Below are 24,180 nucleotides of genomic sequence, written 5' to 3'. Positions count from 1 at the left end.
TTTGTTGTCAAGTTTCAGTGCAGCTCACCTCCAGCCAAAGGTAATCTTTTTAGATAAGTGCTCAGTTGCTACGGATTTTGCTTATAATTATAACCTATTTAATCACAGAAGAAGCTCTGCAGACGTGAAGTTCAAGGTTGCATACAATAACAGATCACAGTTTTGAAGTCGAGCACAGATTAAAAACCACAGATGTACCACTTATGTAAGACACACACCAATCATCTTTTAAGCTGCACAGTGACTCCGTATGAACATTATTATTTTTTTTAAGTTTATTTATTCATTTTGAGAGAGATGGAGAGGGAGAGAATCCCAAGCAGGCTCCACACTGTTAGTGAGGAGTCCTATGTGGGGCTCTAACTCCCGAACTGTGAGAGTATGACCTGAGCTGAAGTCGGATGCTTAACGGACTGAGCCACACAGGCTCCCCTTTATGAACATCATTATTATTTTTTTAAAGTGCATCTATGACAATCAGTCACACAAAGTTTTTCAGTGCCAGGTACCAGTTGGTCATGAAACGTGAGTGAGCTTGAGGCACTGTCCATTCCTAAGGTTCAGCCAGAGATTGGCCAGAGCATTGGAACACCTCTGCTTAGGAAGGCTGTTTCCCTCCCTCCTTTCCCTCACCTTTTCGTTTGGTGTTTGGCTGCACATGGCTGGAATGCTTTTGATCGTTTTGCAAGTCAGGAGAACCAGTGATCTAAAACTACGCCAGGATCCTAAGTAGTCCTGTCTGTCCATTTCAGGCTGCTGGTTGGTAGGTTCCTCTCAGGGCCTTCATTCCTCCTCCTGTGACTCCCGGAACGTTGATCAGAAGGTCAGAGCATCATCACCTCTAACTCTTTGAGCTAATGCCTGGCTGACACTGGAACGTCCAGCCCGGTCTCTTTGAAAATCACTCACAAAAAGAGCTTCTGCAGGACTTCATAAAACCTGGAATTGCTATGAAGATGTCTGATCTTTATAATCCAGGCAGCGAGCATTGAAGGGAAGCTTCCAGGAAGCAGTTGGGTCCTTACAATCCAAGCAATCAGTGGTTGAATTAAAACGCGAGCTTGAAGCTCCATAACCCTGGGTGGAAAGAGAAGCTAAGGACTGGTTGAGATAGCTGGTGACTGCACCGGTACCCACAGGGCTGAGTGTGTCCCCCGGTCCAGGAAGCTGGTGACACATGGGGGTCAGGTAACATCCTTGGCCCGTGCCCCCAAATAGGAAGCTGAGCAGCATATCCTTGACCGTCATCTGAAGCCTGTGTATGGATCACAGGATAGGACCTGTGTATGCAGGAAGAGGAGGGGGACAAGGAATATGACAGTGGGGAGACAGAATCTGGAGTCCAGATAGACTCGAGAGCACTGCTTCTGGAAACGGTGGGCACTGAGGTTCTAGAGAAGGGAGCGAATTGGCCGCTTGTTCCACTCTGTGAACTCGGTTCCTGATCTGGAGGTTTCTTCATTTTGGCTTTGTTTGACTTTGTTTTGACCTCCCTTCTGTTGTTGCTGCTGCTACTGGCAGCACTTAGCCCGTTGATTCTTAAGCCTGGTTCTTTATCCTGGACCTGGACAAGCTGATTTTCAGCACCACCTCCACGGCATGAAGATGTCAGGGTACCAGGTCTTAGCAGACAGCACTTCGAGCGTGTCTGGCTGCACCTGGGTGAACGTTGTCCTCTCCTGACTCTGTTTGGGTGGTGGGGGGTGGCCAGGTGGCCCACTGAGGGGCGCAGCAGGTACGTGCCCGAAGTGGTCAGACTCAGCCCATTGACTGTGTAAGGTGGTTGCTTAAGATACCCTGCTAACGTTTGGACGTGCAACGTGCAATGTTTGGAAGTACCCTCTCGATTGGGGGTACCCAGCTAGAAGGTCTCTCTTCTCCTGGGGTGGGCAGGTTCTGGGTCCTTGGTAGGTGGGTTTGGAGTGATGGAACTAAGGGCAAGGCAGACAGACAGAGGTGCTGTTCTGTAGGCATCCTCTTCCTATGTTTTCTTCTAGAAGTCGTCCAGCTTCAGGCCTTAGGATTCAGTCTCTCACCCACTTTGAGTTGACTTCTGCATGTGGTGTGAGATCAGGGTCCAGTTTCATTCCTTTGCATGAGGATATCCAGTTTTTCTGATTATTAATTGAAGACATCATCCTTTCCCTTTTGTGTCCTCTTCCTCCTGGCACTCTTATTGAAGATCAGTTGCCGGGTATACGTGTGGGTGTATTTTTGGGCTCCCTCTTTGGTTCCATTCGTCTCCATGTCGGTCTTTACGCCAGGACCAGTTTGAGAAGAATTCACTTTAGTGCCTTTTTAAATATTTGGTAGAATTCACCAGGGAAGCTGTTGGTCCTGTGCTTTTCTTTGTTGGGGCGCCTTGGATTACTGATTGAACTTCCTTACTAGTTAGAGATCTGTTCAAATTTTCTGTTTCTTCTTAATTTGGTCTCTGCAGGTTGTGTATTTCTAGGATTTTTTCCATTTCTTCTAGGTTATCCAGTTTGTTAATGGATATGATCCACTTGGATCCTTTTAGTTTCTGTGGCATCAGTTATATTGTCTCCTCTTTCATTGCTGATTTTATTTATTTGAGCATTCTTTTTTTCCTTAGTCTAGCTAAAGGCTTGCCAATTCTGTTGCTCTTTTTTAAAAAAACAAGTTTTAGCCTTTTTTCCCCCCTATTTGCTCTCTTTTTTAATTTATGCTCTAATCTTTATTCTTTCCTTCTTGCTGCTAACTTTAGACTTTAGTTTGCTCTTTTTCAAGTTCCTTGAGGTACAAGGTTAGCTTATTTATTTGGGAATCTTTCCTCTTTCTTAACATGGGTGTTTATCACCAAAAACTTCCCTCTTAGTATTGCTTCTGTCATATCCCGGAAGTTTTAATATGTTGTGTTTTCATTTTCGTTTTTTTTTTTTCCAAGATATTTGCTAACTTTCCTTTTGATTTCGTCCGTGACCCATTGGTTGTTCAAGAGCGTGTCAGTTAATTTTCACATGCTTGTGAGTTTTCCCAGTTTTCCTTCTGCTTTTGATTTCTGGTTTCATTCCACTGTGGTCAGAAAATATACTTGGTATGATTTCAGCCTTCCTAAATTTGCTGTGGCGCATGTTTTCAAACAAGATATAAATTGTATCTGTTGAAAGAAAGTAGAGTTCCAAGGAACGCAGACTCTGAGAAGCAGATAAACACGCAGGAAGTTTACTAAGGAGGTTTTAGGATTAATGCCCGCGAAAGAGACGGAAGCAGGACTGGGCAGAGAGAGAGACTGGGCTGCGGTGCAGTCACAAGGAAGCCCTCAGCCCATCCCAAGGGGAGTGGAGAGGGGGGCTGGCCCTTCAGAATTGCCCCAGCTCTGGGTGAGGGGTCAGGCACTGAGCTGCCCCTGGAGAGGGGACATGACTTGGGTGAGGTGACCCTGCTCAGCTGAGAACTGTCAGCCTGCAGCACTCCCAGTGGCTGGGGGAGGAAGCCCTTCAGCGCTAAAGGAGACCTAGCGGCACAAAAATCTCAGGGTTCGCCGCGGTGCATGTTGTGTGTTCTGTTCTTGCCTTCTTGGCCCAATACTATTTTATTTAAGGTTTGTTTATTTTATTTTGAGAAAGAGAGCGTGAGCAGGGGTGGAGCAGAGAGAGAGAGAGAGAGAGAGAGAGAAAGAGAGAGAGAGAAAGAAATTCGAGCAGGTTTCACACTAAGCCAGATGCAGGGCTCCATCTCACCACCGGGAGATTGTGACTTGAGTCGAAGTCAAGACTTGGACGCTTAACCGACTGAGTTACCCAGGTGCCTCTCAATTTTACGTTTTTTTGAGATTTGTTCATATTAATGTCCATAGCTGTAGTCACCCATATTAATGGTCTTACAATATTCAGTTTTTTCCCTAAACGTTTACTTAGTTTTGAGAGAGAGAGGGAGAGAGATAGAGTCTGAGTCGGGGAGGGGTAGAGAGAGAGGGAGAGACAGAAGCAAGAAGCAGGTTCCAGGCTCCGAGCTGTCAGCACAGAGCCTGACGCGGGGCTCGAAGCCATGAACTTTGAGATCATGATGTGAGCTGAAGTTGGATGCTTAACTGACTGAGCCACCCATGCGCCCCTACGGTATTCAGTTTTATAAATATGTCATAATTTTTAAATAGATTTCCCTGTTGACTGACATTGAAGTTTTGCAGTGTTTCACTGTTAAAAAAAAATGTGGCTATGAACATTTTTTATATATCTCCTTAATGTATGTACTTAGTTCATCTGGGTTATGTAACCAGAAAATTCCTGGGTCTTAGGATATGGACAACTTTAACTTTCATAACTACACTGTAATGAAATTTCTCACTAAAGTGGTTTTACCTTGCTTTATACCCTTAAGACACTTGTTATTGTCAGACTAATTTTTCCAGTTTCATGGATATGAAATGGTATCTCAGTGTGGTTTTAATTAGAATTTTGTTGAATTCTGGCGAGATTGAGAATTTATGTGTTTGTTAGCTCCTGGGGTTTCTACTGTGAAGTGTGAATTCCAATTACGTGCCCATTTTCCTATTATTTTATTTATTTATTTTATTTTATTTTATGCTTTTTAAACAGTGTTTTAAATTTATTTTTAGAGACAGCAAGAGAGTGGGGGGGGGGAGAGAGAGAGAGAGAGAGAGAGAGAGAGAGAGAGAGAGAAAGAGAGAGAGAATCCCAAGCAGTCTCTGCACTATCAATGCAGAGCCTGACATGGGGCTTGAACCCACAAGCCATGAGATCATGACCTGGACTGAGATTGAGAGCTGGACGTTTAACCGACTGAGTCATCCAGGTGCCCCTCTTTTTTTTTTTTTAAGTTAATTTGTAGACAGTCTTTATATATTTTTCTTATCCATTCTTTGTTATCTCTATGTGTATACTTTCCTCCTGGATTGGGGCTTAATTGTTCACTTTTGAAATAATACATTTCGCTGAATAAGAGTTTCCTTTAGATGCAGTCAGATTTAACTAGTCCTTTTCTTTGGCATTGTTTCTTTGTGTCTTATTTTTAAAATACTTCCTTAGGCTCGGTCGTATAGAAATATTCTCCTCTGTTTTCTACTACAAGTTTTGAAAGTTTTGCTTTCCACAGTTTCACCTGCAATCCATTTAAAATGGAGTTATGTGTCTGTTGGGAGGTCTAGAAACCTCATGTTATTTTTCTCTGGACAGCAGGTTTTCCTGGCAATGCTCGTGAACCGGTTCATCTTGGCTGCACCACAGTGCGGTGAGGTCCTGTGGTCTATTTGTGGAGACCTTTTGGGGGTTATCTTGTGCTCTGGTCTACTTGTTTTTTTCCCCCGCTCCAATTTCACACTTTTTTTATTGTCTTTATTTCTCTGTGTTGTGTTGTTTTTTGGTAGAACCAATCCTCCCCTCTCTTTGTTCTTTAAAACTGTTGTTACTTTTTGTCTTTTGATCTCTGATACGCATTTTAGAGTTGCGTCCAATGAAAAACCTTCCTTTGATTGAGTTCATGCGCTGTATTTATAGATTAATTTGAGGAGAATTGGCATCTTTGTAGAACAGTGGGTGTTTCCCAGTGTTTTCTTTTTTTTACTGTTTATTTATTTTGAGAGAGCAAGCACGAGCGGGGGAGGGGCAGAGAGAGGGAGAGAGAGAATCCCCAAGCAGGCTCCACAGTGTCAGCCCAGAGTCCGGTGGACACTTAAGTCGGGCGCCCGGGGTGGCTCGAGTTGGTTGAGCGTCTGGCTCTTGCTCTTGGCTCAGGTCAGGATCTCACGGTTCATGAAATCGAGCCCCATGTGGGCTCTGTGCTGACAGTATGGAGGAAGCCTACTTGGGATTCTCTATCTCCTCTCTCTCTGCCCCTCCCCCGTTCTCTCTCTCTCTCAAAAGTAATAAATAAACATTAAAAAAAGAGAGAGAGACGCATAACCGACTGAGCCCACCCAGGCGCCCCTCACTGTTTTCTTTAATACCCATATGTAGGTCCTCTTACTGTACACAACATTTTTGTAACTTAACCTTTCTACTTGAATACACTTTCATGTTAATAAATAAATGTCTTCACCAACAATTTAACAACTACATGATAATCCACGTGGCTAGAGAGTCATTTAATCGTGACCGTATTGACATTTAGATGAACATGTTTCACAGTGATTATTCTGGAACTCCATCTTTCTCATGACAAAATTACACATGCAGCTACGTTTTATTCTAGTACTGCTGGGATATTGTATATAATTAAGTATTTATCTGAGATGTGTTCAGGTGTAAGGTGCGAGAAAAGTATCTAACTGATTTCCTCCCCATACGGTTAACCAGTTTTCGTGTACTTTGTCCTTTTGGTTTGACTGTCTTTGCCTGTTTTGTGTCACCACCCAGCAGCCATCAACAGTGCACACCGTAAATGTTTGAGTAAGTGAACCAGTTTTTAATGTTTGCTTTATTTTCAGAGGTGTTTTCTTCTGCGTTGACCTGTCGGTTCAAGCCAGTACCACACTGTTGGAATGATCACAGCTACTAGAACAAGACTCCCCTCTCCTCCTCCTCCTCCTCCTCCTCCTTCTCCTCCTCCTTCATCATCATCATCATCATCATCATCACACTTTTTCAGATTTTCCTAGGCTATTTCTGCACCACTTTTTCCCCCCTGAACTTTAAGTAATTGGCCACTGTCCCTTTAAAACTGTTATAATTTCGATTGACAGTATATTCATTTTCTGAAGAAATTTGAAGATGTTTATATGTAAAGTTTCTGGCCTAATAAGTACTGCATGTTCCTCTAGTTTGTAGATTCTGGAATTGTTGGGTTAGAGAAGATAAATCCCCAGATTTCCTTTTCGATTGAAATTCAGGGCAATTAAAGAAATTCGGTGCAGCCAACAGGATCCTAGCACATGTTTATTCTGTAAAGACAAAACGTTTTTCTATATTGAGCAGCACTTCAGCGGCTTTGCCTCCTTCTTAAAAAACACGGCTCACATGGTGCCACACGCTCCCTGTCCGGACAGATACTCGCAAATAGGTAACAGCTGACGTGCTGTTTGGTCAAAGACCTGGTTTTTCTTTAATATGGCCTGCCCTCTCCCCTTTCTCCCACCAATCCTTAAAGGAATTCTGTGCCCTCACTTCCCTGGTTTACCTTTTTTAGGGTAAAGAAATAGGCTACAAAGCTTGTGGGCACGAGGGAAGTCTGCATAACTCTTTTTCACACCTGCTTGGATTCTGGCAGTGGTATTTGCTAAGTGGGGATGAAGGCTGGTGTGTCATGTGTTCTCGCAGAGCACTGATGGCTGCAGGCCAACCCATTTAGCCTTTGTTTTTTTTTCTTGCATAAAACTGCCTATTTTTCACTTCAGATGGGGGTGTTAGGCACTTGAGAGATGTTTGTTCTTGTCACATGCACGCCATCTGCGATCTCCTGGCATCCTACGCAGGTTCCCAAGTTGGCCAGAGTGTCCGCGGGTCAGTGCACCGGATGGTCAGGGTCTTAGCCTCTGTGTGTTGGTGGAAGCGGTGCTACCGAACACACTCAAGTATCCGACTGGGGCTGTGGACTCAGTTTTGGAAAGTTCGAAGAAGCCCTTTATGTAGAATAATTTCGGCCTTGAAGAAAAGTTACAAAGATAGTACGGAGAGCTCCCATATGCCCCTCACCCCATTACCCCAACTGCTGCTTCTTACATTATCCTGCGACATCTGTCACAATTAAAGAGCAAGCGTTGCTACGTTACTATTAACTAAAACCCACACTTTGTCCACATTTCACTGGTTTTTCCCTAACGTCGTTTTCCTGTTCTGGGATCCACATTCCATTTTATTGTCCGGTCTACTTCACTTCTTCTGGTCTGTGACAGTTTCTCAGACTCTCCTTGTGTCTGATGACATGGTCGGTTTGGGGAGTACTGGTCAGATACCTTGTAGAATTTCCCTCAGTTTGGGTTTTTCTCGTGTTTTTCCTGATTGGACTGGAGTTGATGGGGTTTTGAGAGGAAGACCACAGAAGCGAAGTGATATTCCTGTCACATTGTATGAAGGGGATATGCCTTATCCCTCATGATGTTGACCTTGATCACCTGGCCAGGGTAGTGTTGCCAGGTGTAAATTTATATCCCACCTTCTTCCATTCTCTGCTCTTTGGAAGCGAGTCACTAAGCACAGTGTAGACTCAATTTAAGAGTTTCGTTAACTGTCTCATCTATCTGTGCCCTATTATGTCTCAGCCACGTCTATTATTTTGTTGTACTCCAAATGCATAGATTTTGTGTTTAAAGCCTTAAGAATAAATAAAAGTTTCCTAGGCTTAAGTGGGATTTGAAGTATCTGGTAGCTGTATTGAGTCTTCATTCCATTCCTTTTATGTTTGGTTTATTGGTTTTATTAAAAAAATCTTCATACCCTGGGGGCACCTGACTGGCTCAGTCTGTGAGCAAGCGACTCTTGATCTCAGGTTGTGAGTTCGAGCCCCACATGGGGCATAGAGCTTACTTTAAAAAAAAAATTGTAAAAATCTTCATAGCCTGTACGCTATCTCCTGTACCACACAGCCTACTTTGTTCTGCTCAGATGGTTGCACAGCCTGTACTTTATTCTTCTAGCACAAGGAAGCCTCATGTCTCTCTTACTGTTGGGAAAAAAAAGTTTAGCATAAGAACATTTTTATCCATACTGAAGCTTATCTAGTAAACACTGCAAGATACTTAATTCTACTTAATGTGATGGAAATCTTTCTATTATAAAATTGTGTTAAACATTTTTGAGTTTTAATGCTCTCCGACACCTGTCCTAATATCATAATAAGCTAGCCTACCACATGCCTTGGCCCCCTGGAAAGCAGCTGAACCTTAGGAGTTCAGATTAGAGATCACTTGTTGTGTTGTTTGTGGGGTAAATTTCTTGATGACTTTGATTTTTTTTGGTCTGATTACTCCTTTTGGACACAACTCAAATGACTTTATTTACTTTTCAAGTCAGTTTCTAAGAATTTAAAAAGGAAAGAAGAATTTAAAAAGAATGATGTATTATTGTTTTAGCATCTGACAGGAATGTTCTTGAAATGATGTATAAATTGGGTTTTTGTTCATTGAATCAACATTTTATGTGCTCTAAGGGAACTTACTGTTTTAGAAAATCTTGTGAGAAATTTGTGATGCCCCAGAATGATCAGTTTTGCAAATCCACATCTGCAGACCCTTAATTTCATCAACAGTTGTGGATCTTTCATTTAGCTGGACTGGTTAGAGTGTGTTTCCAGCACATTAGACCTTCATGTTCCTACTTATTGTGAGCTTATTTTTAAGAAACCATTTTGAGTATGTTCTAGTATTTTGTCTTTCAGTCAGTCTTAGAGTTCAGTACTGGGGGAGGGGGGAGAGTTCAAAAAAATACATTTTAAGAGAGTTTTTGCTCACTTCATGGTTATTTGGTATGACGACTCAGAAACAGAATAACGTTTTGAATCGACCACAGGGGAAATCCTTTCCCTGGCCCCTCAAGTCTACTTTCAGTCCAGTCAGAAGATTCTTAAATTCATGTGGGGGATTCCCACGTGCTCTATTATAAGTTATAAGTCTCCCTGAAAGTTTTCATAGATGTGTAGAATGTCGGCTAGTATCACATACGTTTTATGTCTTGGTGTGCGAGGGCCGTTCAGTGTACCGTTCCTTTGTTTTAATATTACTCATTCTTTTTTCTAAGTGTGGATGTGCAAGAGTGAGAAAGGCTGAGTGGTATAAAATGAAATATAAAAAAAATGAATTCACTTGTTCTCAGGTAGGCTAAAGATCTATTAAATAAAAGATCTTTGGGTGAATACTAGCTCTTCTGTAGTGAGTAAAGAGAACTCTAGAACTTTGGAGACGGGAGCCCCTTTCCCTGCCTTCCACGGCACTAACCGTGTCCTCCCTGGCTAGCTGTGGTTGTCCTGTCCTTTGTGCTCAGAGTAAGGCATATTTTTACTGCTTAGATCTGGCAGATGGGCTTCCCGCAGTTACTATTCAGGTCAGTGTCTAAGGTCTTGAAGCGATCTTCAAAAAAATGATAAACACTGAGCCATTTTTGGGAGAATATACTGGATGAAGAGCCATGACATATTGTGAGAAAGTCAGCCAGAAAAAGTGTGTGTGGACCACCTGTGCCGTGCCCTGTACTTGCCTGAGCTTGTGTGAGGGGACCCCATGGCTTGTGTAGGGACAGCGTTATGTTTACCCTTCTGTCCGTTCAGTCACCCTGCCCCCCCAGGATCATGTGTGAAAACCCCCAGCGGTAGACAGGAGCCTGCCATCAACCCTACCATCTACTAACAGACTATAGAAACGATCCCTGAAAGTGTAGTCTTCAACTCTACCATCTACAAGCACACTTGGGAGGTTTTCCTCCATGAGGGGAAGACTCGCATCTGTGTGCAGAAAGCAGCCCCTGGGCCTGGTCTGCCCTGTCCTGCAGCACCTGCACAGGCCTCAGCGGGTTTGTTCTCAGGGAGGGTGCTCCAGAGGGAGGAAAGGTTGGGGGAAGTGGGTGGGCGACAGAGACTGCCTTTCCCCATTGAAAAGTCCTCCCAGCCCTGTTCCAAAGCCAACAAACGGTAAAATAGAATTCCTCCTGAATTGTCATGGTTCATTCTCAACCTTTACATCCCCAAAACTTACCTAACATGTTTTCATGGAAAACTCAATTTTTATGTTCTTGTGCCAAGAAGACTCAGATCTGGGAGGATGCTTTAACATTGTTATCCATCTTTAATTTCCCCCTTTTACATTTTACTTCTCCTCTAAAACCCCCTGTATTTTTCCTCTAGTTGTAAAATTTCAGGAAATCTCCCGTTTAAGTCAGCTGCTGTTGGCCTGTCTGTGCTCTTTTTAGTGGCTTTGGTAGCGGTCAGGTTTAAGTGGCCCTGTGTGACAGGTGTGCGAGATTGTGCTTCCCGGGCTGCCTCGTGGATTCCCGTTCCACCCCGGTGCAGAGGGAGGCCGTCTTCAGAACCAGCGTGCCTCTCAGGCATGGTTTCTTAAGCTGCACAGTCATTACCTCTTTCAGTGAATTTTTTTCAGCTTCATCTCTCTCCTTAACACTAAGATGCAGAAACGTCAGTCTTAACGTCAAGTTACCCGTCTGATGTTAACTTGATCCAAACTCAGAGCACCTAAAAGTGGGTTGCACCAGAGGATGTAACACCTTTGCCCGGAAGGTTGACTCCTGCCCTGGGCTGTTAGCATTCATTCATTCAACAGACGTTTAGGTCGTGCTCATTTTGAGCCAGGCTCTGCGATGAGGTGGGTGTACAGAAACAAAAAGCTCCAGTGCTGTCTTCAGTAAGCTTCCAGTCTAGTGAGAGGAATGGAGTGCAGTGTGATAACAGCACTGGGGAGGGCGTGCAGTCCAGACACTCAGGACGTCCTTCTGCAGAAACGGACATGAGACACCCAGGTTTGGGAGGGTGGATACGAGTAAACTGGGAGAAGACAGGGAGCCAGGGGAAATGTCAGACTCTGGTGGTGCTCCTGGGGGGAGGTTGCTGTGTATTTAAAGGCCTACAAAGGCTAGAGACTAAGGAACATGCTGGAAACTGCAGGACATTAAGACCTGCTTGAGGTCAGGGTTTGTTAAAACTCTTCAGATAGTTTAGTTAAGCACACGTGCCAACATTGTGTTAATAACAGTTTTGCAGTGCAAGGGAAGAGGCCCCTGGTAGGTAGACTCAAAGATTCACTCTTAGTAGGGGTGGGGGTCTGTTATAGGAGGAATGATTGAATCCTCGTTGGGAAGAATGTCTGGTGAAAAATCTTTAGAGTCTAGTCTAGTTGATAATTGATAGCCATCTAGGTGAATGGTAATGAGTTCGCCAGAACAAGCTTTAATCTTAAAGTTCATTTAAAAATTGCCTTAGAAAAAAGGATTTCTCTGGAAAGCTGTTGATTTCTTCCCACTAGGATGTTAGGCGTTATATAGTAAGCAACTTGGTTCTGTTCCAGATCGGGTTTGGGGCAGTGTTTCTTTAATAGGTTCAAGGTCACATTGGAGTGCAGTCCAGTTTTCAGGGTGCTGCTGGTGAAGAGCTTTTTTAACCTACCTTGAGGAGAGTTTGGATTTTTATCCTGAGGGCAATAGGGAGCCATTGCCTGTGAGAGGAGTTTAAACCCCAGCCATCAGCGTGGGCGTGGATTAGCTGCAGCGTGAAGCAGGAGCAGCAGGAGAGAAGCTAGCAGGAGAGAAGGCTTTAATGTTCCCTCGAAAAACCGACGAGAGCTTTGAGTTCAGGCGTGTCTCCCCTTGGCCTCCCCCACCTCTCTGCCTGGAGCAGCTCTGAGACCGCCTCGTGTGGTAGTTGGGGAGTAGAGGTGGAAGTTAGTAGTTGGTTTTCCTCCAGCAGAGTTGGTTTTAACTTATTCAGTTTAAAAAAATATATATTTTTTTTAACGTTTGTTCATTTTTGAGAGACAGAGTGGAACGGAGGAGGGGCAGAGAGAGGGAGACACAGAATCTGAAGCGGGCTCCAGGCTCTGAACTGTCAGCACAGAGTCTGACACGGGGCTTGAACCGCGAGATCATGACCGGAGCTGAAGTCGGATGCTTAACCGACTGAACCACCCAGGTGCCCCTAACTTACTCAATTTTAAATGGTGACTGCTCTCGTCACAGTGAAAGAAAATGTGATACTGTGAAGAAGATGCTGAGAAGGTTCTGGAAGCAGCAGCCAGGTTGAGGTAAGAGTTCAGAGAAAGGGGTCCAAGACCCTTGTGGACCTTGTGGCTCCGCCTCCAGGCCTAGGCCCCGTCGCCTGCCCTTCCCCCTCCAAGGATTGGGACCCATCTCTGTCCTGAGACAGTTTCAGAACCTCGCTATCATCTGGCCTTGGCCTTGAGGCCGTTAGCGTATTCCTACTACAGTTTGCTGTGATTACAAAGGATTCTGCCCTTCCTCAGAAGTCTGCAGGCAGAACCTCCTTCAGTGCGTCTGCTGTGGTTAAAATAGAACCTTCAGAGATGCCCTTGCCCCAGGCCGCAGATCCGTTGGCACGGGGTGACCTGTGCTGTGTTTTCTTGTCACTATTCCCTGAAGTTGTGGTGTCATTCTGGGCAGAGGTGTAGACGCTTTGCAAGCAACATCAGGGAACCTGACCTGGGGGTAGTTCTTCAGTGTTTTTGGTGGTGGTGGTGGTGGTGGTGGTGGTGGTGGCAGGTCACATCCCTCTGCCTGTCCTCTCCTTTGTTGTGTCCGGGGCCTTACTGTTCCAGCGTCTTTTCTGGTCTCTTTCATGACCACGTTTAATCGTTTTCATGTCAACATATTGCCGTGAAAATAATACTGCATAATTACTTGATGTAGATTGAATGGGCATATTTGAGAATCTACAATTCTCTCCTAAAGTTGATGTGAACAGGAACCTATTCTTAGCTTTTATTCCCATTAGAAATCTGTATTCAAAATACATAATTATTCTCCTTTTGTTTTTTAAATGTTACCCAGATTGCAAAAATACCTGCCTCTAAGAACTCAAGAGGACTTACTCTGTGGGAACAAGAGGTAGTGAGTCATACCTGCAAGCCCGGAAATGAGTTTTTTTGAGCCTCTTTGAGGAGGTTTCCTAGGCAAGCATGTATGCAGTAATTAAAGGATGAGGAACTAGGGGGTGCGTACTTGGAGGTCTGATCCTCAGGTGGTGTGCTCCTTGTCAGATTGAGACCTCAGTTTTTGTTTTGTTCATTAAAAATAATAAGCTTACTACTTAATTATAGAAAAACACACTATTATTAGGGTGCGGGTGTGGGGGGTGTGGGTGTGGTGCTTTAACCTTACCTTTTAAACACTTTCTCTGATGAGAATGTTCATATGTGTTAATGCTGGCTTATTTGGGAAAGTAGGAGAGACGTTACTGCTTCACGTGATTTCAGTTAGCTGTGAAGTTATTTGGAAAAGCAGATGATGTTTTCGTGTGCCTCTATTTGAGTTGGTTGCCATCAGAACTTGCAGCATGTGGAGAAGAGAAGCTTGCTAATCATTTGTTTCTTCTTTGTTCATGCTTGTATTTGTACGTGTCTGATGCTGGAGTTGCATCAGTCCACCTTGGGTTGTGCTGGCACATTCCGCCCTGGGACGTGAGGGCGAGAGTGGAAGGGCCATCCGTGAATTGGATTGGGACTCTTCTAGCAAGTAGACATAGCCCTGGCTTGCTGGAGATTTCCCTCTAGCTCTTCACTCTCATCCTTTTTGCGTGGCTTTCTTCTTGGATGGCCATAAGGATAAGATAAACATTTCTCTTCCACTGTGAAACCCTAACGCTCCCAGACTTTACTTAACATGGACTTTCATTGAATTCCATTTTAACAAATACGGTGGCTTTTTGCATGGACCAGTGAAAGAGGAAAGTCCTGCTACGTGACAGACTCATTTTCAGTAGTGTTAGAAATAATCTGAAAAGCACCAGAATATTTAAATATTAGCAGTGCTCAGTTTAAGTAGGGTTATGTTATGATCCTAGATCAGGTATTTTCTAGAAATGTTGACAACAAGATGAAATGTAGAAGATGGCCCTTTTCTGCTGGACACTGAGAAGAGCCACTTCTCTGAGTACCCGTGGACTTTATGAACATCTTGAGCTTTTTGTCACAATAATGTGTATTTTCTTTTGGATGCAGTGGATACCCTTCTATCACCAAAAGCTCTGAGACACCGCTCTTGCACACATGTGACAGATGAAGTAGGTGAACTTTGTCGCTACGGCTTTTTCCTCTCCCGTAGTTCCTGGATCTGTGGAAGAAGTTAGGAGTAGCAAATCCTGGGGCGCCTGGGGTGGCTCAGTCGGTTGGGCGTCTGACTTCGGCTCAGGTCATGATCTCACGGTTTGTGGGTTCGAGCCCCACATCAGGCCCTGTGCTGACAGCTCAGAGCCTGGAGCCTGCTTCAGATTCTGTCTTCCTCTCTCTCTGCCCCTCCTCCACTTGAGCTCTGTCTCTCTCTCAAAAAAAAAAAAAAAACCAACAAAAACCAGGGTGCCTGGCTGGCCTGGAGCCTGCTTCGGATTCTGTGTGTCCTTCTCTCTCTGCCCTTCCCCTGCTTGCACTCTGTGTCTCTCTCAAAAATAAATAAAACATTTAAAAACATTAAAAAACAAACAAACATGGAATAGCAAATCCTGGTCTGGAGCCAAGGCTTTGGCCCCCCACCCTCACAACATAAGGGAAAAATTTCTAATTCTTAGAGTCCAAATGTATGTAAGTGTACTTCATTCTTAAGAAATCCACTAACTTCTGGGGCACCAGGGTGGCTCAGTCAGTAGAGTGTCTGACTTTAGCTCAGGTTGTAATCTCACATTTGTGAGTTTGAGCCCTGCATGGGGCTCTCTGCTGTCAGTGCAGAGCCTGCTTCGGACCCTCTGTCCCCCTCTCTCTCTGCCCCTCCCTGGCTCATGCTCTCTCTCTCTCTCAAAAATAAACACTGAATAAAAGAAGTCCACTGGCTTTTTGGTGGTATCGATAATAGAATTCTACCCTTAATTTTAACTTGTTTCCTTTACCTATTTGAAATGTCAGGCTGTAGTTTATGACCTGCCTAAACTTATTTTTAAACAAGGCAGGTTATAAAGAAGGTAATCCTTCAATTTGTTACTTTTAATATCTACATTTTCACATTTTTTGAGATAAAAATTGACCTATTGATCGATTCATGCATTCATCTGCTGAATGTCTCTGATTTGCCAGTCACCGTACTAGGCATTGGGGATAGAGATTAAGACTTGGTCCCTATTTTAAAGGTGCTGGGGGCACCTGGGTTGCTCAGTGGATTGAGCATCAGACTCTTGGTTTTGCTCAGGTGATGATCTTACGTTCATGGGTTCCAGCCCCCCATCAAGCCCATGTTGAGCCCGGCTTGACAGCATGGGACCTGCTTGGGATTCTCTCTCCCTCTCTGCCTCTGCCCATCCCACATTCTCTCTCTCCATCTCTCTGTCTGTCTCTGTCTCTCTCTCAAAATAAATAAACTTAACGGTGCTAATAAGTCCACAAATAGAGACATACAAATAAATATTCTTAAGAGAATAGAAAACACTTCTGTAGCATTTACTACATGTAGGTAATGTTGTAAGTGCTTTCTAGGCATTAGCTTTAACTCATGAATTGATACAAAAGCCTTTTGAAGTTCTTACTATTATTTTCTCTGTTTTACACATGAAAAAGTTCAGAGGTTAGGTACTTGTCCCAAGGTCATAAAGCCTGTTTTGTTTGACAGTCAGATGTATTGAGTGCGATAACAGACCTGCCCATGGAGTGCCCTGGAAGGACAGGGTAGCGTCTAGTTGGGAAAATGGGGACTAGAAGTGTGAGTATCCATGAAATTTTCCCAAAGGAAGCAGTACCTGAACAAATGTATTCAGAGGAGTGGAAGAGCCACGAAATACTTCTTTAGGAACATAAAATACTACATCATAAATGAGTTCGTAGGTTGAATCCGTGACAGAATATTGGAAGACCGGGAGGGGCGCCTGGGTGGCTCAGTCTGTTAAGTGTCCGACTTTGTCTCGGGTCATGATCTCACGGCTCATGGGTTTGAGCCTCCTATCGGGCTCTGTGGTGACCGCTCAGAGCCTGGAGCCTGCTTCATATTCTGTGTCTCCTCCTCTTCTCCGCCTCTCTCCCCTATTCACCCTTTGTCTCTCTCTGTCTCTCAAAACTAAACATTAAAAAAAAAAAAAATATCGGAAGACAGGGAGATAGTAAAAATATACCAGATTCCTGCAGTCTTTGATGTAAATGACAAGGAAATATATTTCAATGTTGAGGCAAACCTTTGTTTCCAGTTAGTGTAAGGTATGGTAAAAACTTGGCATTTAAAAAAAAACCTAATGATAGTATTAATTTCCTTATACTCTGTCAGCATGTGGGTAAATGTGTGACCCCTTCAAACGTTCTAAGATGAATTTCCCAACACTGGATATTTTATCTTAGGAAACCTCTGGTAACCTGTAGAAATAGTCTACTGGTATATATTTTGAATAAATGCAGGGAAAGATTGATTTCTTCCAGAATAAAAGTTGGCAGGAACTGCCCAATTAGGTAGGTTAATTTTATCATTGCACAGTTACAAAGCTGTTCAGAAGGTGGGGTTGGCGGGCCCCGTGCTTGGCTCGGCAGCACTGGGTTGTCGCTTTGCTACCTTTCTGTAACCACTCCTGGCTTTTTTGAGCATCAAGCCATGTGGATGATCGTCCTTTGTCCCCTTGTAACCATTACAGTCTGCTGACTTTGTCATGACTCCCACTCCTCGCTCGAGACTGCCTCACTGTTTTCCACCTTGCCTCGGCTTCATTGGATGACCCACCTATTTTCCTTGGCTGCATGGGTCTTGTCTTGGAGCTTCTCATCACCAGCGATCTCCCCAACTTCTCCCCAGCTTCCTCCATCTCCCCACTCGCTAGGCCTTGTCTACTCGGGGCTCAGACGGTTAGTCAGAGATGTCCTTTTGGACCACACCCTCCTGTCCGTCCACCTTGGACCCTACCTCTCGTTTGATCCTACTGAGACCTCTAGTTTGCAGACACTTTTGCTCTGTACCTTTCCATCTTTATTTTCTTCCTGATTCAACTTAGAAACCATAGTCCATGTATTAAGTCACGGTCTTGCCCAAACCCTATACTCATACTCCCTGACCATTTTGTCCTTTGGCTTGCACATGGGCTCCTGAGTAGTGCCAGAGAAAGCCATATAGCTGGGCAGATTGGCACCTGGTCGCATAAATTCAGGTGGTGGCTCAGCACTGTGTGGCCGTTGCTTCTTGTTCTTCGGGGCAGCTGTCTGCCACTCTGATTCTTCATGGTGACTATTCCTAAGCTCTCTTCCAACTTCTGACTGCTCCTCCTCCCCACTTACTCTGCTCAGATGATGCACTCCTGCAGTAGGACTGTCAGTCCTACCTGCCCCTGAGCCTCCTCCTTTCCCCTTGGTGTCCGTGAGCTGACAGCCTCTTGCTTTTTCTTCTGCTTTTCGTACTGTCTGAGTCATCTTTGTGGTTTCATCTCTTGTCAAGCTGACTTCTGTCAAAAGGCAACTACAAGATGTCTGTTTCCTTTTTCAAGTACAGTAAAACATTTTCACACTGCCGTCCTTTGCCTTCTGCTGGAGAAAGCTGGGATTTACTGTAGGGGGGCAGGCCCCTAGTGCACTCATGCTGTGTGCCTGCCTGCGTGTGTGCGTGCTCGTGTGGCCACGGGGCTCGGCTCTGTGATCTGGCTACCGTGTGCTGAGCCGTGTTCAGTAGCCATCTCCCTTGGCTGCTGAATGGTTCTGCCCTCTGCAGAAATAGTCCCCCAGGGTTTATTCTGCATGCACGTGGGGGAGAGTGTGATTGACATCTTTCAGGTTAGAAATAGGCAGGAGTTTCCCAGATAGATGGGTTTTGCTACTATTACAGTGTGCTACATGTGTCCTCTTCGGTGGCTCCCTGGTGCCTTTGCAGACTATCGAGGTGTAGTGAGGCGAGCGTTTTGGCTCCTGCTTCTGCCGAGTGGACCCCAGACCTTTTTTTTTTTTTTAATGTTTATGTATTTTTTGAGAGAGACAGAGATAGAGTGCAAGCGGGGTAGGGGCAGAGAGAGAGGGAGACACAGAATCCGAAGCAGGCTCCAGTCTCTGAGCTATCAGCACAGAGCCCGACGCGGGGCTCGAACCCACAAACCGTGAGATCACGTCCTGAGCTGAAGTCTAGTGCTTAACCAGCTGAGCCACCCAGGCACCCCCCAGATCTTCTTCTTTACACTTCTTTGTACTCATTCTCTGACCTGCTCTGGAGGGCTGCTGCCCACTCCCCTGTTGCTCCTTCTAATTGCTGCCTCTGCATGGCTCCTTACTCCCTCATTCCACGCCCCTTTCCCTTGTTTTGTATTATTTCTTCGTAAAGATAGGAACATTTAGTAGACACTGATCATCAGTTAATTCACTATTTAGTTCCAGAGCTGGTCCCTTGGGGAGGCTGTAAGCACTAGGACAATGACAGAGCTGCCTTTCTGGTGATCATAGGAGAGAAACATTGAGATGTGTCATTCCAGTGTATTATGATGAAGACTGTTAAAGTGTAGGCTGAGCATTTCATTTACATCGCTTCATATAATCTTTAAAAAATCCTGTGAAGTTGCTCATTTTTTTTTCTTTTGCCTTTATTTTATGGAGCTGAAAACTGAGGTTCTGAGAGGTGACATCATTTGGTCAAGGTCACTTAAACAGCAAGTTACCCAGTGGGAAAGACAGCCCGACATTTGAGCTGCAAAAGCTCACTGTGAATACAGTTTTCCTCCTCTGCCACATTGCCTCTGTTGGAGGGCTGACCCTGAACAGTAGAATTCAAGGTCTAATAATAGACTCTCAACACATTGAATATTAGGCATGGGGAGAACTCTAACTAGCTAGAAACCATTAGTCATAGTGTTTTTTATTCTTCCGTTATTTCAGTGGCATTGCCTGAAATTATATTACCTTATTCAGTTTACAGTGCATTTGTTATCACTAGGATTCTGATGCATAACATATTCTTACAAGAATATCTTACAAGCCTCCCTGTTAACTTCTTTTTCTTAGATTTTTTTTAACGTTTATTTTTGAGAGAGAGAGAGAGAGAGAGAGAGAGAGAGAGAGACAAAGCACGAGTGGGAGAGGGGCAAAGAGAGAGAGGGAGACACAGAATCTGGAGCAGGCTCCAGGCTCTGAGTTGTCAGCACAGAGCCTGATGCGGAACTCGAACTCACGAACAGCAAGATCATGATCTGAGCCAAAGTTGGATGCTTAACCGACTGAGCCACCCAGGCGCCCCTCTGTTACCTTCTTAAGAGCCAGATTCAAACTTCTACTTCACTATAGGTTTGAAATTTTAAGTACTTTACAGCCGAAGGAGAAAAAAAATAGGGTTATTTGTCACAGAGGGTATAAAGGAACTACTTTCTGGATCACTGAAGAGAACAGTGTTACTGTTAATGGTACAATTTTATCTCTTGCAGTTAGCCTGAGACCAGCACCTGTGTTCATCCTTCCTGGGAGCCTAAACTGCTCACATCCTGGGCTGGGCCTGGGGTGCTGACATGAACGGGGCCTCGGTTCTTTCTAAGGGACTAGCTTCAGTTTCCTATGTTCCGATCAATGTAGTTCCCACCCTCTCTCCCACTTTGACTCCTTTTGTTTTTATTGCTTCACTCCAGACAGCCGGTTCACTATTCTAAGAAATGGTTCTGTGAGAACTACTTAGTAAATTTATTCAGTGGTTTATTCAGCATCGCTGCCCACTAGGCACTGCTCTGAGTGCTGGACATGGGATAGAACAGGGCACCAAACAGCACCTCTGCCCACTTTTTTTTTTTTTTTCACTTTTAAACTGGAGTTGGTGAGTGAATTATGCACCACTGTTAGCATCTTGCCAGCAGAATCTGTGACTGTATATTTGCCATTACCAGTGAGGATTACACTACCTTTTTGTGTTGTTTTTTTGTTGGTATTAATTAGCATTCTTTTCCTTTCACTCAAAGCATTGCCTTTAGCATTTCTTGGAAGGCAGGTCTGGTGGTAATGAACTCCTTCAGCTTTTGTTCATTCTGGAAATTGTTCCTCCATTTCTGAAGGACAGCTTTGCCAGGTACAGAATTCTTGGTTGATAGTTATTTTCTTTCAGTATTTTTAATATACTATACTCTTCTGGCCTGAAAAGTTTCTGTTCAGAGATTCACTGATAGTCTTATGGGAGTTCCTTTTTTATTTTTTTTTTTTTTTATTATTTTTTTTTTTTTTACATTTTTTATTTATTTTTGGGACAGAGAGAGACAGAGCATGAACGGGGGAGGGGCAGAGAGAGAGGGAGACACAGAATCGGAAACAGGCTCCAGGCTCCGAGCCATCAGCCCAGAGCCCGACGCGGGGCTCGAACTCACGGACCGCGAGATCGTGACCTGGCTGAAGTCGGACGCTTAACCGACTGCGCCACCCAGGCGCCCCCTTTTTTTATTTTTTAAAGTAGACTTCATGTCCCATGCAGAACCCAACTCAGGGCTTGAACTCACAACCCTGAGATGAAGACCTGAGCTGAGACCAAGAGTTGGACACTTAACCAGCTGAGCCACCCAGGAGCCCCTTTGGGGGTTCCTTTGTATGTACCTTCTCTCTTTTCTCTTGCTGCTTTTAAAATCCTTTCCTTGTCTTCCCATAGGCTTTCTTCAGTCTTTTATATTTTTTTTCTTTTTGTTCCTCTGACTGCATAATTTCCAGTGCCCTATCCTCCAGGTTACGGATTCTTCTTTCTGTGTGGTTAAGTCTACATTCAAAACTGAATTCTTTTGTTCAGTTATGTGTTTTTCTTTTTTTTTAATGTTCATTTATTATTTATTTTGAGAGAAAGAAAGAGTGAGCAAGGGAGGGGCAGAGAGAGAGGGAGACAGAGAATCCCAAGCAGGCTCCACACTGTCAGTGAGGAGCCTGACGTGGGACTCGAACTCATGAACCGTGAGATCATGACCTGAGCGGAAACCAAGAGTTGGAAGCCCAACTGACTGAGCCACCCAGGCACCCCCAGTTAGGTATTTTTTAACTCTAGGTTTTGGGTTTGTTTTTATTTTATTTTTTTTGGTGGTTGCTATTTTCTTCTTTTTATTATTACTATTTTTTTTTTTTTAATGTTCATGTATTTTTTGAGAGAGACAGAGATAGAGTGGCAAGCGGGGAAGGGGGAGAGAGAAAGGGAGACACAGAATCTGAAGCAGGCTCCAGGCTCCGAGCTGTCAGCACAGAGCCCGACACAGGGCTTGAACCCACAAACCATGAGATCGTGACCTGTGCCGAAGCCAGATGCTCAACTGACTGAGCCACCCAGGCCCTCCCCCTGATAGTTGCTATTTTATCAAAATTCTCATTTTGTTCATGTGGTGTTTTCCTAATTTTGTGTAGCTGTCTGTATTTTCTTGAAGTTCACTAAACTTTAAGACAATTACTCTGAATTCTTTGGCTAACAGTTCATAGATCTCTGTTTCTTTAGGGTAAGTAATGGGAGCTTATTATTTACCTTTCATGGTGTCATATTTACCTGATTTTTCATGATCATCGATTCCTTATGTTGATATCAGCATATTTAAATAATGGGGCTCCTCTTCCAGACTTTTCAGATTTGCTCTGGCAGAGAGAATTCTTCACCAGTCACCTCAATTTGAGTTACTGGGTGTGTCTGCTGGTAATATCTTGGGGCAGGTGGGATCTGCTCTTATGGTCTATTTTGGGGGGAGGCAGCTGTTTAAGCTCTGAGAATGTGGGTTGGGGGTGTCTGTCACTGGCTGAGAACAGTTGGGTAGGACTGCTGGCTTAGTTCCCGTGCAAGAGAGGCCGTAGGACGGTTTCTGTTACTGCCTGGATTCTCTGGTCAGAAATGGTCGGAATTGGGTACTGTATTGAGTCTTAGATGGGTCTGTGAACTAGCTTCCCTGCTCTGGCAGGGCAGCAGGAAGGGCCCCAGGGCCCATATACCTCATTGCCTGGAGACCTAAATCAGCCCAAAGTGTGCCTGAATTCCCTGCCTGGGTGAGGCCACCTGTTTTGCTCTACCAACAGGAGAAGCCGTGGGCATTGCTCTCTGTTCAGGTGGTGTTGTATGTAGAGCTGTTGAATGGGCTTTGAAGCTTCCCAGGTGCTCCCGTTAGGTTCCCTGGTGGGACAGCCTGAGGGCTGTATTCAGCGATGAGCAGGGCTGTGAATTCCCTGCCTGGGCACAGTGGGAGAAGTAAATGTAAAACCAGTCAGGCTCTGTTTGTTGTCTTCACTGGAGCTGATCTGTACCCCAAGTTCCCTGGCCGAATAGGGTCTCTGACTTTGCTCTGCAAACTGTTGACTCCGAGTGCTCTTCTCTTGGCCTGAGCTGTGCTGGGCTGTACAGCTTCCAGGAGTTGTGACCAGCCCTTCTGGTCAGATGGGGCCAGAAGACCGTCTTCACAGTGTGCGAAGCTATGCCCCAGCCCCCTTGCCTGGGTGGGAGCGGGAAGGTCCACTCTAGACTAATTCAGTTTCCCCAGACAGGCGCTCTGGTTGGGAGGGGCCAGAAGCTACATTCAGCCTTGGCTCTGAATTAATCCCCCTGCCTCCATACCTGGTACTGGCTTTGCTCTGGGGGTGAGCCTCTCAGAACCTCTGCCTCTCAGCCAGAGTGTTGCTGGGCTACACAGCTTCCAGGAGTTGTCCCCAGCACTCTGGTCACAACTCTGGTCCAGGGTCTGGAAGACCCTTTCCACAGGTCCCTGGGTGTGGGCAAACTGGGCTCTTGGGGTGGAAAGATTCCTCATCTGGGGATCCGAGTCAGGCAGATCTGCACCCTGCCAAGTTCCCCAGTCAGGGTGCACCCCCAACTTGGTTCTGCAGATGAGCAAAGCCGCTGGTTGGGATTACTCTTAGGACCCTGCAGGTATGAACTTCCATCTGTCAAGATCCTTGTGCTGGTTGTTGGAAGCCCCTGCCCTAGCCTCCATCACAGTCGGAGTCCCAGTGTTTGAGCCCCTCAGATTCCCCTGCGATCCTCGTGGTGGGAGATCACAGTAGGGGGCTCCTAAAAGTGACCCACAGGGCCGGGCGTGCTGTTTGTCCCTCCTGGGTTCTCTTTTCCCACTGGAGGAACTGGTGGCCCATGGGAGACCTCTCCGTGGGCTGCACTGGCCCGGGGGCGGGGCAGCGTGGTCAACATGTGGCTGCTTCTCTTCTCCTTCTGATGCAGTCTGCCTTGGTCTCCGAGGTGCAGGGGGCACTTCAGCCTCACCCCTGTGTTCCGGGATTCTCTCAGTGGTGTCTTGTTCTTGAACAGATGTTAGTTGTTGTCATGGGGTGTGAAGTCAGGAACAACCTATGTCCCCATCTTGCTGGCATCACTCAGCTCTCTGCCCGCTTTGAACTTTTGTTCTGGTGTGGGAGGCGCCCGGTAAGCCAGTGAACATGGGATGTGTTGTCAGATGATGATAAATGCCGTGAGGAAGGTAAAGCTGAGTAAAGGGGTAGGGAGCGGTGGGGTGGGGGTGGGGGGGTATGTTGCTGTTTAGCTAAGTCATCAGGTCTTACCGGGGAGGTCATATTTAACCAGAGACCTGAGTGTCTTGCTCATTTTGGGCTGCTGTGACAATAGCATCAACTGGGTGGCCTAACAATAGACTTTTATGTGTCACAGTTTTGGATACTGGAAATCTGAGATCAGGGAGCCAGCAGGGTAGGCTTCTTGGTGAGAACGCCCTTCC

At 45.1% G+C, this 24,180-nt stretch overlaps 1 protein-coding gene and 1 pseudogene across 23 annotated transcripts in view; one reads left to right on the top strand and one right to left on the bottom strand.

The window, feature by feature from the left end:
• The window catches only part of LOC132679532 (uncharacterized), a 222,147-nt gene that overhangs the window by 64,672 nt on the left and 133,295 nt on the right, over positions 1-24,180 (top strand). The window lies entirely within an intron of this gene.
• LOC132677118 (homeobox protein OTX2 pseudogene) lies at positions 931-23,244 on the bottom strand (annotated as a pseudogene).

The sequence above is a fragment of the Panthera onca genome, chromosome A2 (genome assembly GCF_046562875.1).
Source record: "Panthera onca isolate mPanOnc1 chromosome A2, mPanOnc1 haplotype 2, whole genome shotgun sequence".
In the NCBI taxonomy this organism is placed as follows: domain Eukaryota; kingdom Metazoa; phylum Chordata; class Mammalia; order Carnivora; family Felidae; genus Panthera; species Panthera onca.
This window is presented reverse-complemented; position numbering and strand designations above follow the sequence as displayed.